The sequence below is a fragment of the Benincasa hispida genome, chromosome 11 (genome assembly GCF_009727055.1).
Source record: "Benincasa hispida cultivar B227 chromosome 11, ASM972705v1, whole genome shotgun sequence".
Taxonomy (NCBI): Eukaryota; Viridiplantae; Streptophyta; class Magnoliopsida; order Cucurbitales; family Cucurbitaceae; genus Benincasa; species Benincasa hispida.
This window is the reverse complement of record NC_052359.1, coordinates 43,767,965-43,783,041: the sequence shown is the minus strand read 5'-3', so window position 1 is coordinate 43,783,041 and position 15,077 is coordinate 43,767,965. Positions and strand designations below refer to the sequence as shown.

The 15,077-nt window shown below is 34.4% G+C and overlaps 1 pseudogene; it reads left to right on the top strand.

Moving 5' to 3' along the window:
• The first annotated feature begins 13,299 nt into the window (after window positions 1-13,299).
• Window positions 13,300-14,309, top strand: LOC120090705 (annotated as a pseudogene).
• The last annotated feature ends 768 nt before the right edge of the window (window positions 14,310-15,077 follow it).

Here is a 15,077-nt window from a genome sequence, read left to right as displayed (position 1 = left end):
AGTATGATAGGGCTAACAAACACCAAGCAGTAAAAGGAAGAGTCAATCATTGACTATATCAACCGATGAAGAGCTCTAAGTCTCGACTGTAAAGACCGACTCACTGAATTGTCTACAGTGGAGATATACACCCAAGGTATGCACTGGGGACTCTTCTACATTCTATAGAGGATAAAGCCTCAAACATTTAAAGAGTTGGCGATACACACCCACGATATGAAGCTGAGCATCGCCAATAGAGGAACTAAAAATTTCTTGGTCCCTAAAGTAAAGAAGGATAAGAAGGAATTAAAAAGCACCAAAAAGATCGCAAAAAGTCCCACAAAGGAATGAAAGGTAGTTAATACGACCCCGCTAAAATTTTCTTCCAAAGGAAAAGAGAACAAAATTGAGAAGAGGAACAATGAAGGTGAAAGGCGTCACCTAACTCTAAAAGAAAGGTAGAAGAAGGTTTGATCTGCTTTTTTATTCTAATATTGTAGATATGTTTGAAAAACTGCTGAAGAAGCAACTTATTCAGCTGCTGAAATGCAAACAACTAGAACAAGCATAAAAAGTGGATGATCCTAACTTCTACAAGTATCAAAGGGTCGTTAGCCAACTAGTCGAAAAATATTTCGTTCTGAAGGAATTGATTATAAGGTTGGCTCGTGAGAGGAAGATTGAGCTGGATCTGGATGAAGTAGCTTAAACAAATCATGTTGCAATGGCGATGACTTCAAGTGCTCTAACATCAAATGTGTTTTATAATGAAAAAGAAAGCTTGGTCCATTTTGGAACCCTTGAACCTATAGTTTTTTGGTTTCAACAAAGCGATTCAAATGACAAACTCTCGAAATAAAGAAGATTCTATTGGAGATGTTGGCAAAGAATGGATCATTGTGACTTACCAAAAAAAAAAAAAAAAAAAAAGAAAACTAAGTTCACCTTAAAAAGAGTAAGACTCAAAAAAAGATAGGGAAAAAGGAGGTGTTCAAACCAAAGTTTGTTGAGGAGGAAGACGAGGATTTTCCTCCACCTAGGCGATAGGTGACATTAGCAGAGTTCTTTCCAAAATGCTTCTACAACTACTGTTCGACGAAAGCACCAGAAGTTGTTGTGTATCATGTTGCCAGCATAGTAGAAAGAGAGGATACTCCTTTAAGTTCATTGAAGGCGATGGAAGAATCAACCATCGTTCAACATAAATGACTTGTTGTTACTCCCCAAGGCAACTAAGAAGACTCTCATTGATGCGTTATTAGGCTCAAATGCATCTAGTGCTCTGACCTCTATGATGTGCCCATGTATCTTTTGTTGTACATCCATAGGCTTTTCAGATGAAGATCTGTTGTTGGGATCAAAACTTCATAATAGGCCTTTGTACGTCTCAGATTATGTTCAGGAATAGAGGGTTGGTCTTATTCTCATTGATAAGGATCAACCATGAAGCTATTAGGTATCCTGATGAAAGAACTATCAAATAACAAGTTAGTGATTCAAGGCTTCAACTAAGATAGCCAAGAGCGATAGGCATGATATGCTTAGAAGTCATCATTGGCAACCTGAAGGCCAACATATTGCTTCATGTCATAGACTCGAGGACCATTTATAAGCTATTAAAAATTTTATTCTCCTGAAGGATACATAACTTTGGTTTTTAGAAATGACAGTTATGGGTAATTCTCTAAGAGTTAGAGTTAAATTATTATTACTTGTCAAAAGCTTGTCGTCTCATGCAAGTATGTCATTAAACCTTATTAGATAAGGTTATCTAGTCAACGTTCGATTTTCTTTTTTTTTTACCCAAATGGTCCTATGTTAGAAACCATAAGTCTGATTTTATAGATAATTCATTAATATGATTGATGAGTATTTATGAATAAATGTATCCTGTTCCAATTCAACTCATGTCCTATTTTCTTTGAAATGTTCAAAAGAAATTAGACTAAAGTTTAAATCACTTAGGCAAACATATTGTGATATTATGATCTAATCATAATTAATATAGGATATTTAAAATACTAAGCTTAATTGACAAAGATGAGATGCATTTAGTATAATTTGTGTGACATTTTGCTGTAGGAGAAATATGGCCTTATTCAACTTAGTATATTTTAAGTTCTCTATTGAACTAAGTCTTAATGTTTTTAAATTACATTGATGTCTGATTTCATTAAGGTAATCGGACATAGATTGCATTGTTTTGAACATTATTTCGGCCAACATGTTTGCGAAACATTGTTCTATTATGGAAGTGTTATAAAACTTGTTTATGACATTTCAGATTTTGGGTAAGTTGAGACACTTGTGTCAAAAGAAATCCTTACTGAAAGTAATGTTCAAAAGAAACCTAAGTATTCCTTTGGACTTTCCAAAGTAAAATGATGTGTTTGTGTGATAAATACTGATTTATTCGAAAAGTTGAAGGGTGTAGACTATGTTGGTGAATTTATTTCAAGTAACGCCACGAAATAGCTAACAAGTGTTATTGACCATTTGTTTCATTTGAACATCAATTTCTGACTGTCAAATAGATAAGTTTTCATGGTAGTGGGAGAGTTATGAGATAACTCGATCTTTACAACTAGGCTTATCTAAAGTCTTTATTGTCATATAAGATGACAAAATGACAACTATGAATCTTTCAGTAGTGGGAGAGCACTTTTGAATCTTTTAGTAGTGGAAGAGCCATCGGTGACTCAACCTACGCTATGACTTATTGGAAGTCAAAATTGTCATACTAGATGACAAGTATTGAGAAGTTGACAAAAGTTATTAAAGTCATAATTATGAGATGAAGTATTGTACTTAATCTCAATAAGCTTTTTGTAGACTTTCATTGATGGGGCTACCTCATAGAATATGCAGGGGTCTACAAAAAGAAAGCTTGAAAGTGTAGTATTTGAAGATATAGGTCTTCAAAATAAGACTTTTGGCGTTAGGTGAAAACCCATGCTAGAATTGTTAGGTGAAAATAGACTATGAGTCAATTTTCTACTTAGTTTTACAGCGGAGTCTTAGTGCATTCGTTATTGCATATGAGATGTGTAAAAATGAATATCTTCTTTTATGAAAAGGAGTTCAAAGCGTCTATACAATTTCAAGAATTTTTTTGATATAGTATCACAATCAATGACTTTAAGCAATGACGATATTCTTGTACAGACATGGAATGAAACGTGGATTTAATCTGTTCTATATTGATATTGATGAATGAAGTAAAAATTAATATACAAGTTTTGACTGTTTAACCAATTTCAAATATTTGATTTGAAGTGATTTTGTATATTAAAAATCCACATACAAATGTTTTGGACATGTTGTTTAATTTGTCTCATGCATCTTACATTTACAAAAAAGTTGTTTAATGTTCGATGCGAATGTTAAAGATGGAATGGTAATGTACCAATCTACAATGACGTTGATATATCTAAGGATAATAGTTCCTAAGACACCTCAAATGTTGAGGGGATATCAATTTTACATGAGACTTCGTTAACATTTAATATACAATTGGTTTGTTTAATTGGGAAATTCGATGATATGACCATTGAGTGTTGAAAATTAACTTAGGAATAATGAAACTTCAGTGTATATAGTTTAAGATTTATTTTTTTTACGAGTTACATTGTTTCATATTGGATTTTGGGAAATCCATGTTTAATCCTAGATGGTGTCTATTGAATTGAGAGGCAGTATTTTGCTTGTGAAGCAATAATTTGCCTATATTCAAGATGTCTTGAGATATTTGAAAACTATTTTAAAATATAACTTAATATATTCACTTTATGCGATAACGTGATTCAAGGATTAAGTTGGAGATCATATGTAAGCACGTACGGAATAACATGGAATGTGATTACATCTCGTTCGTGAACATAGTTTTTGACATAACTGTTTGTATTATATAAAAGGATTCTCTAGGCTAAAGTGTGAGAGGATCTCCTAGACTGTTTAGAACTATGAGACATGTCTCTAGTGTGCTAGGGTAAGTGGAAGAGCATGTGGGGTATAGTGTATGCCCTACGATACATGTCTCACTCTCACGGGCTCATATTTCTCCAGCTTTAGTGCAAGTGGGAGATTGTTGGGGTGTATCCCTAAAGTCTGTAGTTTTATGTTAGTTGAATCATTGGTTAATTAATTTTATACTACTTATGCAGTAATCCATTAACCTAAGATCCAAGGTTATCTGATGTAATTTAAACATGCATGTGGAAACATATAGATGGATCATGTTTAAGTGATAACCTAAATGGTCTGTAGTATATGGATAAGGTTGGGTACCTTATCTTGGTAACACTACTGATACAGTCCGCTTTATAATTGTTACAATTGTTGTAAGTGCTATAAATGATCTGATCCTGATGATTCTTGTGGAGACATGTGAGTGGGGGCATCTTATACAAAAAAGTTTGTATAAAGACCAGACCACGAAATACTAAGTCTCTCTTTATAACGTCGTTGCTAGAAGAGACTTATATTTCACCCGGATGAATTGATCTTAATCCTAGTGAGTTATGGACTCTTGCTTATAAGGGCGATCCTTCATTTTGTATCAGTGAGAATGACCAGATTTGTCGACTCAATAAGCCTACAATTTTGGAGATTCGTCTGATTGAGGAGCTAGGAACATAGCTACACAAGAAGAAATTCACTTTTTCCATATAGTTAGGGTAAGAAGATATATTATTCCCTTAAGGGCTGATTCTAGGTCTTGAACAATGAGACGCCTCACCCTCTCCTGGCCTGAGAAGGGTTTGGTCATAGTTGGTTGAACTGTAACTAATTGTTCATTAGAGGCATCAAAGGTACTTAAGGAGTTAGATGTAAGTACAGTGGTAAAATGGTAATTTGACCCAACTGTACTTACGAGAGATTTGTGAAAAGTTAACATACTGTTGATTGGTTATATCCAATGGACACAAAAATATATCTATAGTGCGAAGAGTTCTGTTGTCGATCTTTGGTGGAGTGACTGACAGTTAATGAATATTGATTAATTCGATTAAAAGATTTTAATCAATTAATGTTGTATCATTAGAGCTTCAATCTATAGGTCCATAAGGTCTCCTCGTTAGCTCAATGAGGATTGATGGGAATCAAATTAATTTTGGTGTTATTTGAATTATTCAAATTAATTAAAGGGAGTTAATTGTATAAGATACAGTTAAATAGTGTATATTGATACATTATGTAATATAATGTATGCTGATACATTTTTATGAGAGAAATAAATATTTGACTTTGATTCAAATATTAATTATATGAATACAATTCATATAAAAACTATATGTTAACATTTAATGTGAATATAATTCATATTAAATTTAAATTTAATTTTACGAGAAATAAATATTTGAATATGATTCAAAAGTTAATTATATGGATATGATTCATATAAAAACTATATGTTATAATTTGATGTGAATATGGTTCATATTAAATTTATATAGTTTTATGAGAGAAATAAATATTTGAATATGATTTATATAGGAACTATATGTTAAAATTATGATTCATATTAAATTTATATATTTTATTGAGAGGTGTTATAATTTGCATATGGTTCAATTATTATTTATATGAATATGATTCATATAAAAACTATAGGTTAAAATTAAAATGAATTTGATTCATATTAATACCTTAGGTTATTTGAGAGAACAATAAACTATAGTTTATGTTTTATGTGATATAATATTAACTATAGGTTATATGTAATATGTGATATAACATATAGTTTAAACATATATTAGAGTTGTTAATATATATATTAAATTCAAATTTAGAATTTGAATTTTATTATTTCAAATTTAATAAAAGGGAGGGACTTACAACTCCCTCATCCCTTACTCTCTCATTCTTTCACCTAACAAATGTGGAGAGAGAAAGTTCTCTCCCTCCCACTCACTCTGGTTCTTCTCCTTCTCTCTGTGTTGTTTACAGAGAATATTTTTTTTCTCTCAATTCTTTTCTCCTTCCCTCCTGCCAAACTTATGTGCAAGCCCACAACTTTGCAAGGTTCCCGCCCCTAAGAATAACGGGGAAGACCCTGTAGTGGTGTCCAGTTGTGGTGTTCGTTGGATTGGGAGAAGATGACGCAAATTGGAGAGGAAGACGAAGAATTAATCTTCAACGAGTAAATGATTTCTTAATCCATTCCTCTCTAATTTGCATTGTAGAAAGCATGCTTAGGTTTATGTTTTTCCATGGTTTCTGTCACTCTGAATTTTCTGTGATCTGTAAAATGAAATTTAGAGATTAATGTGTCCAATTAGTTCCGCTGCGGGGAACTCCAATTCCTTCAATTAGTATCAGAGCCATCTCGAATCTCTAAATTTCGTTTTTGGAACTTTAATTCAGTTTTTTGGTGGGTGTATGATGCATTATGAATGTATGGATTTTGCATATTGGATGGTTTCAAAATTGACCTAGAATTTATCGTTTTAAAGTGTTTAAAGTTGTAACTGCCTGGTGTTTTGGGTGTTTAATTTCATGTAATCGAGTCTGTAGTTGTTCGTGTCGTTCATGATGGAGTTCTGGCTTCGAATCGGTGTTTTTTTTGGAGCAAGAATGGAGCAAATCGAATGAACGAGCGAAGCAGGGTAGGCTTTCTGCTTATAGCGTTGCAAGCGCTTCAGCCGCAGTGTTGCAACCCTGCACGAGCATGGTCCAATGCTACGACGACATAAAAGCCAACGTTGCAATGCTAGCATCAAAGCGTTGCAACGCTTCAGATGGCCAGTGCGTGCATTAGGATACCACCAAATCATGGGTTTGAGCCTCTCCAGCGGTTTCGTTGTAGTTTTTTCAGTTTTTTCAGTTTTTTCAATTATTAATTTGTATTAATTAATTATCAATTGTATTTTCATTAATTAAATTAATATAAGTGTTATATTAATTTAATTAATGTTTAAAATGTCAATTTCGATCAAATATTGCTGTTTTATTTAATTATACATATGTTGTATGATTTTAATTATTTATGTCATATTATATGTCATATAGTATAAACCCCACCATAGGATAAACATAAAATCATGCATCATTTTAATATAAAAGTTATAATATATAGTTGCATGTTTAAGTTAAGCATGCTCATACATTTTAATATAAGAGTTATATTTAAATGCATGTTTATGTAGTTTCATTAATTAATATAAAAGTTATATTTTATTAATGAAAAGCATGTTCATACATCATGTTTATAATAGTTTTAATATATGATGACATGTCTGTATAGTATGCATGTATTAATTTTAATATAAGAGTTATATTAAAGTAATGTATGTTTATTATATGATTTTCATTAATGTCGTAATATAAGAGTTATATTATGTTTATTTAATGAAAATAAAAATGCATAAAGCATGTCATTACCTTAGAAATATAATTGTTATATTTATGTGTATGTCATTAGATGCATGGCTTAAGTTTTAATTGTTTCAATATAGTTATAAGTTAAATGAAATTAGAATTAAAATCTACAATAAAAAATTGCATGCAAACATAGGTTAAAATTGTTTTTAAATATTTTAGAATTAATTTCACCTAGACCTATATTAATATATTATATATGATTAGAAATATGATTAATCTTTTAATTTTTTTAATAGGATTAAATTGGAGTAAATAAAAGATTAAATTTATAACATAATTATCTATAAGGGACCTTTGTCTAAGGAAGGTTCTGTCTAAGGCTAAAATATTTAAGCTGAAGGAAATGGAACACCCCTACTTTGGAACTGAACAAGAAGGTGAATTAGACAATAATGTTATAAGCATGCAATGAATGATATAGATTTATTAAAGTGTTTAATAAACAAGAATCAACATTGTTAAACTATCTATTATAATAAAATATATTTATACCCAGAAGAAGAAGGAAAAGGTCCCATAAATTCAATCTCCCAAACATCAAATATCTCATAAAAATATATAGAACATTGTGGCATCTCATTCCTACGGGACAACCCTCCAGATTTCTGACACCGTTCACAAGTTTTGCAAACAAAATATGCATCCCAAAATAACATGTCCCAATATATACCAGAATGTAAGACTTTCTTGGCGGTTCTCTTAGGACTGAAGTGCCCTCTACATGCATGCTTATAACAAAATTCAAGAACAGAAAAGAACTCATCATTAAGGACACATCTCCTAACTACTTGATCTGAACAAAACTTCCACAGAATATGATCCTCCCAAACATAATATTTTGACTCACTCTTAATTTTATCTTGCCTATGTTTGTTCATCCTAGGCAGGAACTTACCAGTGGTCAAGTAATTCACAATGTCAATGTACCAGGGAGTCATAGAAATACCATCTGCCTACATCAAAGTGTGGTAAGAGAAGTCTCCATTAGAACTGAGGCAACCTCCCTCTGATGCAATCCTTCTCAGGTGATCGACAACGACATTCTCGCATCCTTTTTTGTCTTGGAGTTTCAGGTTAAGCTCTTGAAGGAGAAGACCCACCTCAACAATCTAGGCTTGGACTTCCTCTTTGACATAAGGTAGTGTAGAGCTGCATGGTCAGAAAAAAAATAGTAATTTCAGATCCCAAAATATAAGAGTGAAATTTTTCTAAAGTAAAAATAACAGCTAAAAACTCCTTTTCCATCGTGGTGTAGCTGCACTGAGCTGGATTGAGGGTCTTCGAAGCATAGTAGATGACGTGATATTTCTTATCGATCTTTTGCCCCAACACTGCTCACACAACATGGTCACACGCATCACATATGATCTCAAAGGGAAGGTCCTAACGAGGAGCCTGAATAACCGGAGTGCACGACAAGGTGTTCTTTAGCACATCAAAACTTTTCCTGTATTCGTCATTAAAATAAAAGGTCACGTCCTTTTGGAGAAGAGAGGTCGTCGGCTGAGCAATCGTACTGAAATCTTTAATGAACCTGTGATAAAAACTTGCATGACCAAGAAATGAACGAACCTCCCTCACATTTGTGGGGTAAGGGAGCTTAACAATAACATCAATTTTAGCATGATCTACCTCTATGCCATGCTCAGATACTATATGTCCTAAAACTTGCCACGCGAGGCCATGAAATGACACTTTTCAAAATTCAGAACAAGGTTAGACTCAATGCATCTTTCTAGCACCCTAGACAAATTAGACAAACAATCAACAAATGAGTCTCCATATACAGTAAAGTACATGTAAATGGCATTTTTTTTGAAGGCGAAGGTGCCATAAGGACATGTAAATGTCATCTTCTATTGTTCTTCTTGATTTATCGAGATCTGATAGAAACCCAAAAATAATCGAGAAAACAGAAGAAGGGCTTTCCAGCAAACCTTTCAAGCATCTAATCGATAAAGGGAATGGGGAAGTGGTCTTTTCTAGTTATAAAATTCAATTTCCTAAAATCTATACACATCCTCCACTCATTCTAGACCCTAATAGGAATTAAACTACCCTCATCAATTTTTACCACATTAATACCCGTTTTCTTAGGCACTACATGAATAGGACTGATCCACTCGCTATCAGGGATAGGATAGATAATACCTGCATCCAAGAGTTTAAAGACCTCTTTCATGACTAACTTTCCAAAGTAAATGTTACTTTTGGGTAAACTTAAACAATCACTTAGTAAAAATAACTAGTCGTATTTTTCCTAACTAAATTAAACCCTAGGTTATTAGAATACTCAATGGGAGGAAAATATGTATATGATACATCATTTTTCCACTCACGTTTCTCCCTTAATATTCACACCGTGAGACACATGCTTGGCCTTAAGGCGCCCTGGGAGCATCCTCCTTAGGATGTTGTTTGCATGAGTCAATATTAAGGTGCATGAAGAGAGTATTTATAGTAAGTGGGAGAGGGATGTGTGTCAACATGTCCTACTGTCTCTTTCATTGGTTTGCACCGTGAGACCTTTTTGCACGACCTCGAGGCGCCTTGGGAGCGTCCCCCTTAAGATGGTTTGTGCAGTAAGTCAATATTAAGGAAAACTCTAGAAATGGATAAGATTGCTTTAGTTTTTGCCCCAATCGATATTTCCCTTTGGTTGGCTCATTAAAGTAGAACTCTAGGATCTAAAATGGAGGGTCACACTTACGAAAATTTATTAAGCAAGTTAATGATTTCTTGACCGAATAAATGATGATCGATTGTTATAAGAATAAGAGTTATTCTGGTGTAATGTTGGTTGAGAGTGTCTCAATTCAGTGAAGAGACAACTGAGTATCCTTTGGTGGTTTTTGTTCTAAATCACTTAAGCATCATTACAAAATTAGATGTTAAATGAGGTTCATTTAGATTTTACTAAAACTGATTGGGATTTTTAAGAGTTATGCTAAAATCTAATGTAGATCAATGTGTTTATTTTTCAGCAAATATGTCAAATAGCATTTTTCCGTTAGTTGCCCTTTCTAGTTTGACCGATTTCAATTGCACGACGTGGAAAGAATCCATTAAAACGTTTTTCATGGTAACTGACCTCGAAAATTTCATAACCGAGGATTGTCCTCAAGTCTCAACCCCTGATACACCACAAAATGTTCATAATGCATATGAGGTGTGGAAAAAGGCAAATTCGAATGCCCGAATTCACATTTTGGCAAGCATACCTGATGCGTTGACTAAAAGGTTTGAGAACATGGTCATTGCACATGAGATCCTGGAATATATGTGAGAATTGTTTGAACAAAAGTTCTCATGATTCAAGCAAAACGGGATTGATGACAATGATACCAGTAGTGTCAGTTCCCAAGATAATCTCCAGTCTATATTGAATGTCAAGGAACTAATAGAGAAAGCAATCGTTGCCAACTCTGATGAAGTTCATCGACGAGGATTGTCCTCTGAGATGAAACTTGGAGTTTATAACTTAGGTGGAGTTGATCCCACTACTCTCTAGAAAATGAAGAACTTCAAAGTAAATAAATCTGATTTATTTGTCTTGGAGACGTGCTTAGTAGAGAATGATAATTCTATTTGGATAGTTGATTCAGGAGCTACTGACCGCGTGTGTTCTTCCCATCAAGGATTTAATTCCTGGAAACAGTTGGAAGCTGGAGAGATGACTCTTAGAGTCGGTATTGGTGAGGCCATTTTTGCTTTTGTCGTGGGCAAGCTTAAGTTATTTTTGGATAAGAAACGATATATGTTATTAGATGATGTATATATTGTTCCTTATATCAAGAGGAACCTAATTTCTGTTTCCTGTCTAATTGAACAAAAATATTCCATATCCTTCTATGAGAATAAAGTATTTATTTTTAAGAATGGAGTGGAGTTAGGTTTTGGTTCAATGGAAAATAACATATATGTATTAAGGTCGTTAGTCATAAAAGCTGTTCTCAATACTAAAATGTTCAAAACAACAACAACAACTGTAAAAAGACCGAGAATTTCTCCTAAAGAAAATGTCCATCTTTGGCATCTAAGATTAGGTCACATCAATTTCAATAGGATTGAAAGGTTGGTTCCTTTCCTTATTAGTTGTAGATTTGCTGGTATAATCTTTTTCCTTGTTTGTGCTCTTGTCAGTTCCGTATTATTCCCTACCTTTTGTGAATTGTATTTAGAAGTGTTCGTCTTTGGGTTTAGGGTGAGTCGAAGAATGTGTTTTTGTATGGTGTCCTCTACTGAATACATTGAAGAAAACTCGCATGTCTTATCAAATTGAAAGGTGCTTTGTTCTTTTGAAGCTTGGTCTATCCAAGTTATTATATATTCTGGTATGAGAGAAGCGCTAATTGGGGGAATCTTACAACTAACAGGTGAAAGGAGAGTGAAGTTGTTGCGGTAGCATCAGATTTAGGGGAGCCTGGATCTGCAGACTCATCTAAAGTAGTATCAAGTTAGGGGGAGCCTAACTTGCTCGCTAGCGTTCAGTTACGTGTAAACTAATAATGTGTAATCTTAGTTGAAGCGAGTGTTGTAAAACTGAGTTACATTCTAGTGGATCTCTTTTCACCTAGACGCAAAACTTCCCATGAAGCTTCTTGAAATTTGATTGATTTATTTATTCCTTTTTTACATGCGGAAGAAGAAAAAGAAAACTTCCATTTTAAAAAACAATAAACAAAAAGTTACTTTACCCCTTTTTACTTTTCATGAGAAATTGGCTAAACTAAGAAAAAAGAAAAAAGAAATAGCATTAAAATATATTTTTATTGACCAATAAGAATTACCTCCTATAATCTGAACTAATAATTATAAAACTAATAACCAACTCATCGCTTCACATTATATGGATCTAAAAAACCAACCAGTCAAGATATGTTATATTGGTCATATCATTGTAGTAAATGAAATATTTTTTGCATAAAAAATCAACCAGTCAAGATATGTTATACTGGTCATACCTTTTGTCTTTACCATTTTGGTAACTTTATTTCTAGCTAGGGTTTTATTTGATGATTCAACTATTTTTCAAAGAATAATGAAGTACTTTGCTTGGACATAAAAGGGGATTTGTAACCTAAATAAAACAGAAAAGAAAAATGAAAAACCATGTAAATTGATAGATAAACTGAAATAAAACAGTGCTGGAAGTATGAACCAAAATTGCGGAAACTGAATAATACAAAACTAGCCTAAAACTGAGAAAAATAACTACTATACCTTTTCTTCAATCAACCGAACTTGACCTTTGTTAAAGAGAGATGGATCTTTGCATCCCTAATCTATCGCGGGCCAGATTGAACAAGAGCACAACAACCTACTTTTGGACAGAAAAATAAGAAGATGAAGAGGAAATCAAGATCTTTGGTATGAATATTCTCTAAATGAAAGTGTGTCGACTCTAAGTAGTTGCTTGAACTATCGTAACATTTCCTCTCAAGAGCATTGTGATGCTTGGCTTCTATTTTGTAGTGTTGCGACGCTTTGGGTAGGAGCAAAGTTTCGTAATTTTTCCAATTTACACTTTTGGTATTAATATATATATTTTAAAAACTGAATGGTACAGAAGGTTGAAAAGGTCATCCGGGTTAGACTTTTGTGTAAACTAATAGCCTATTTGCCTATACAAAATAGGAAGATTTGGAAGATTTAGACAACTGTGTTATCGTACCTATTTATTTAGGCTATATGTGTAGAAAGGTTATAACTAATTTAAAACAATTAAATTAGCATTCACTAATTCTCAATCACTATTAAATTTGATTTAGACACCATAATTATTTTAAATTAATCAAGGACTAAAAGCAAGCATTATTTATGCAAAGGTAAAAGTATATCTCTAGAAATCTAGGGACCAAATGGAACCTAGAATGGAAAAATAAACTAAAAATTTAGGACTATGGACTAAAAAGAACACTATGGTTGGGGAGTAAAAAGTTATGTTTTCCAAAATAAAAACATTCCTCAACAGCTGCCGGCTGCCACTAACACTTCCATACAATTCCTGGTTATAAAGACACAAAGAAGAGCTAATGGCTTTAGAAACCTCATCTTCGTCTTCTTCAGCCATGTTGCCTCTAAAAGAAAGAGTCGCCATTGTTACAGGAGCTTCTCGCGGCATTGGCAGAGACATCACTCTCCACTTGGCATCACACGATGCCAAAGTCCTCATCAATTATGTCTCAAATTCACCACAAGTCGGTCTTGTCGCTTCCCAAATCAACTCCTCATTTCCCGGCGCCACCGTCACTCTCCAAGGCGACGTTTCCAATCTGGCTACCATTGTGGCCCTCTTCGACAAGGCGGAGCACGCTTTCAACTCCCCTGTCCACATCCTCATCAATTCCGTCGCAATCGCAATCCTGGCAGGTGAACCCTAGCCGAGCTTCCCTTGGAGGATTTCGACAGAATTTTTAGTCAAGTTTGCGAAAATTCAAAATCAATCAATCAATTTCAATTTCACAATCTTCATCTTGGTTTTCTAGTGTGAATGTAAGAGTATCGTTCCTATGTGCCGGGAGGGTGCGAAGAGAGTGAAACATGGCGGAGGAGGTCAGATTATACCGATGTCGTCGTCGCCAGTTGGGTTTATAAAGCCTGGTATGGGGGTTTATATGGCGTCGAAGGCGGCAGTGGAGACGATGGCGAAGATACTGGCGAAGGAGGTGAAAGGAAGTGGAATAACAGTGAACTGTGTGTCGCCGAGGGCTATTGCGACAGAGATGTTTCTGACGGGGAAAAGTGAGAAGGGGGTGAAGAAAGCGGTCGAAGATTGCCCAATGGGGCGGTTGGAGGAGGCCATGGATGTGGCTCCATTGGTCGCCATTTTGGCTTCAGAATCCCGCGGGTGGGTTAATGACCATGTTATTAGAGTTAATGGGGAAATTTGGGCCGATGACCTAATATTTCGGCCCATAATGCCAAATGACCCAATTTTATAAAAAAAGATTGTCAATTGACCTTCTGCTGACGTCATCACGATATGAGATTACAAAAATGCGCCTTTAGTCTATAAGAAACTTGTGTGCTCAAATGTAACGGTCGTCCCAGTCGCTCAAAATTCTTGTGTAGTGTCGTTCAATCTCACTCTGTAAAACCATCATCCATCTATTGCCGTAATTGAAGTTCTTGGGTATGGGAATTTAATTTTTGTCTTGCATGTAGTGTTGCGTTTGCTTAAGTTAGTTTCGTTTGCGAAGTTCTTGGTTTCGTCTGTTTAGGTTGGTTTCATTTGTTTAGGTGGGTTTTGGGGTTTAACTGGTCGCATCTGTTTTTTTATTTTGGATTTCGATGTGTTTTGTATTGGTTGAGGACGAATAAGGTATAGTTAGAGCCAGATAAGGTAGAGAGCGAGTTTTGTGAGAGCGAGATGAGCGAGAGCGAGATAAGCGAGATTGGCGAGAGAGAGATGAGCAAGATTGGCAGGAGCAAGATAAGCGAGATTGGTGAGAGCGAGATGGGCGAGAGCGAGATAAGCGAGTTAAGTGAGATTGAGGAGAGCGAGACTTTAACAATATGTATTGTTAGTGATTTTTTAAATACAAACCTGCTGATAAATTGAATGTTCATACAATGCAAGAGTAATTCAAGATGTTAAAAGCTTTGAAAATACGTGAAGCTTATAGGTTTCCCTGGCAAGTAATGAGCCTAGCCCGACAACAAGATTGTGAAGGAAAAGCTTACCAGAAGGCAGTTAGAGATGTTCAAGA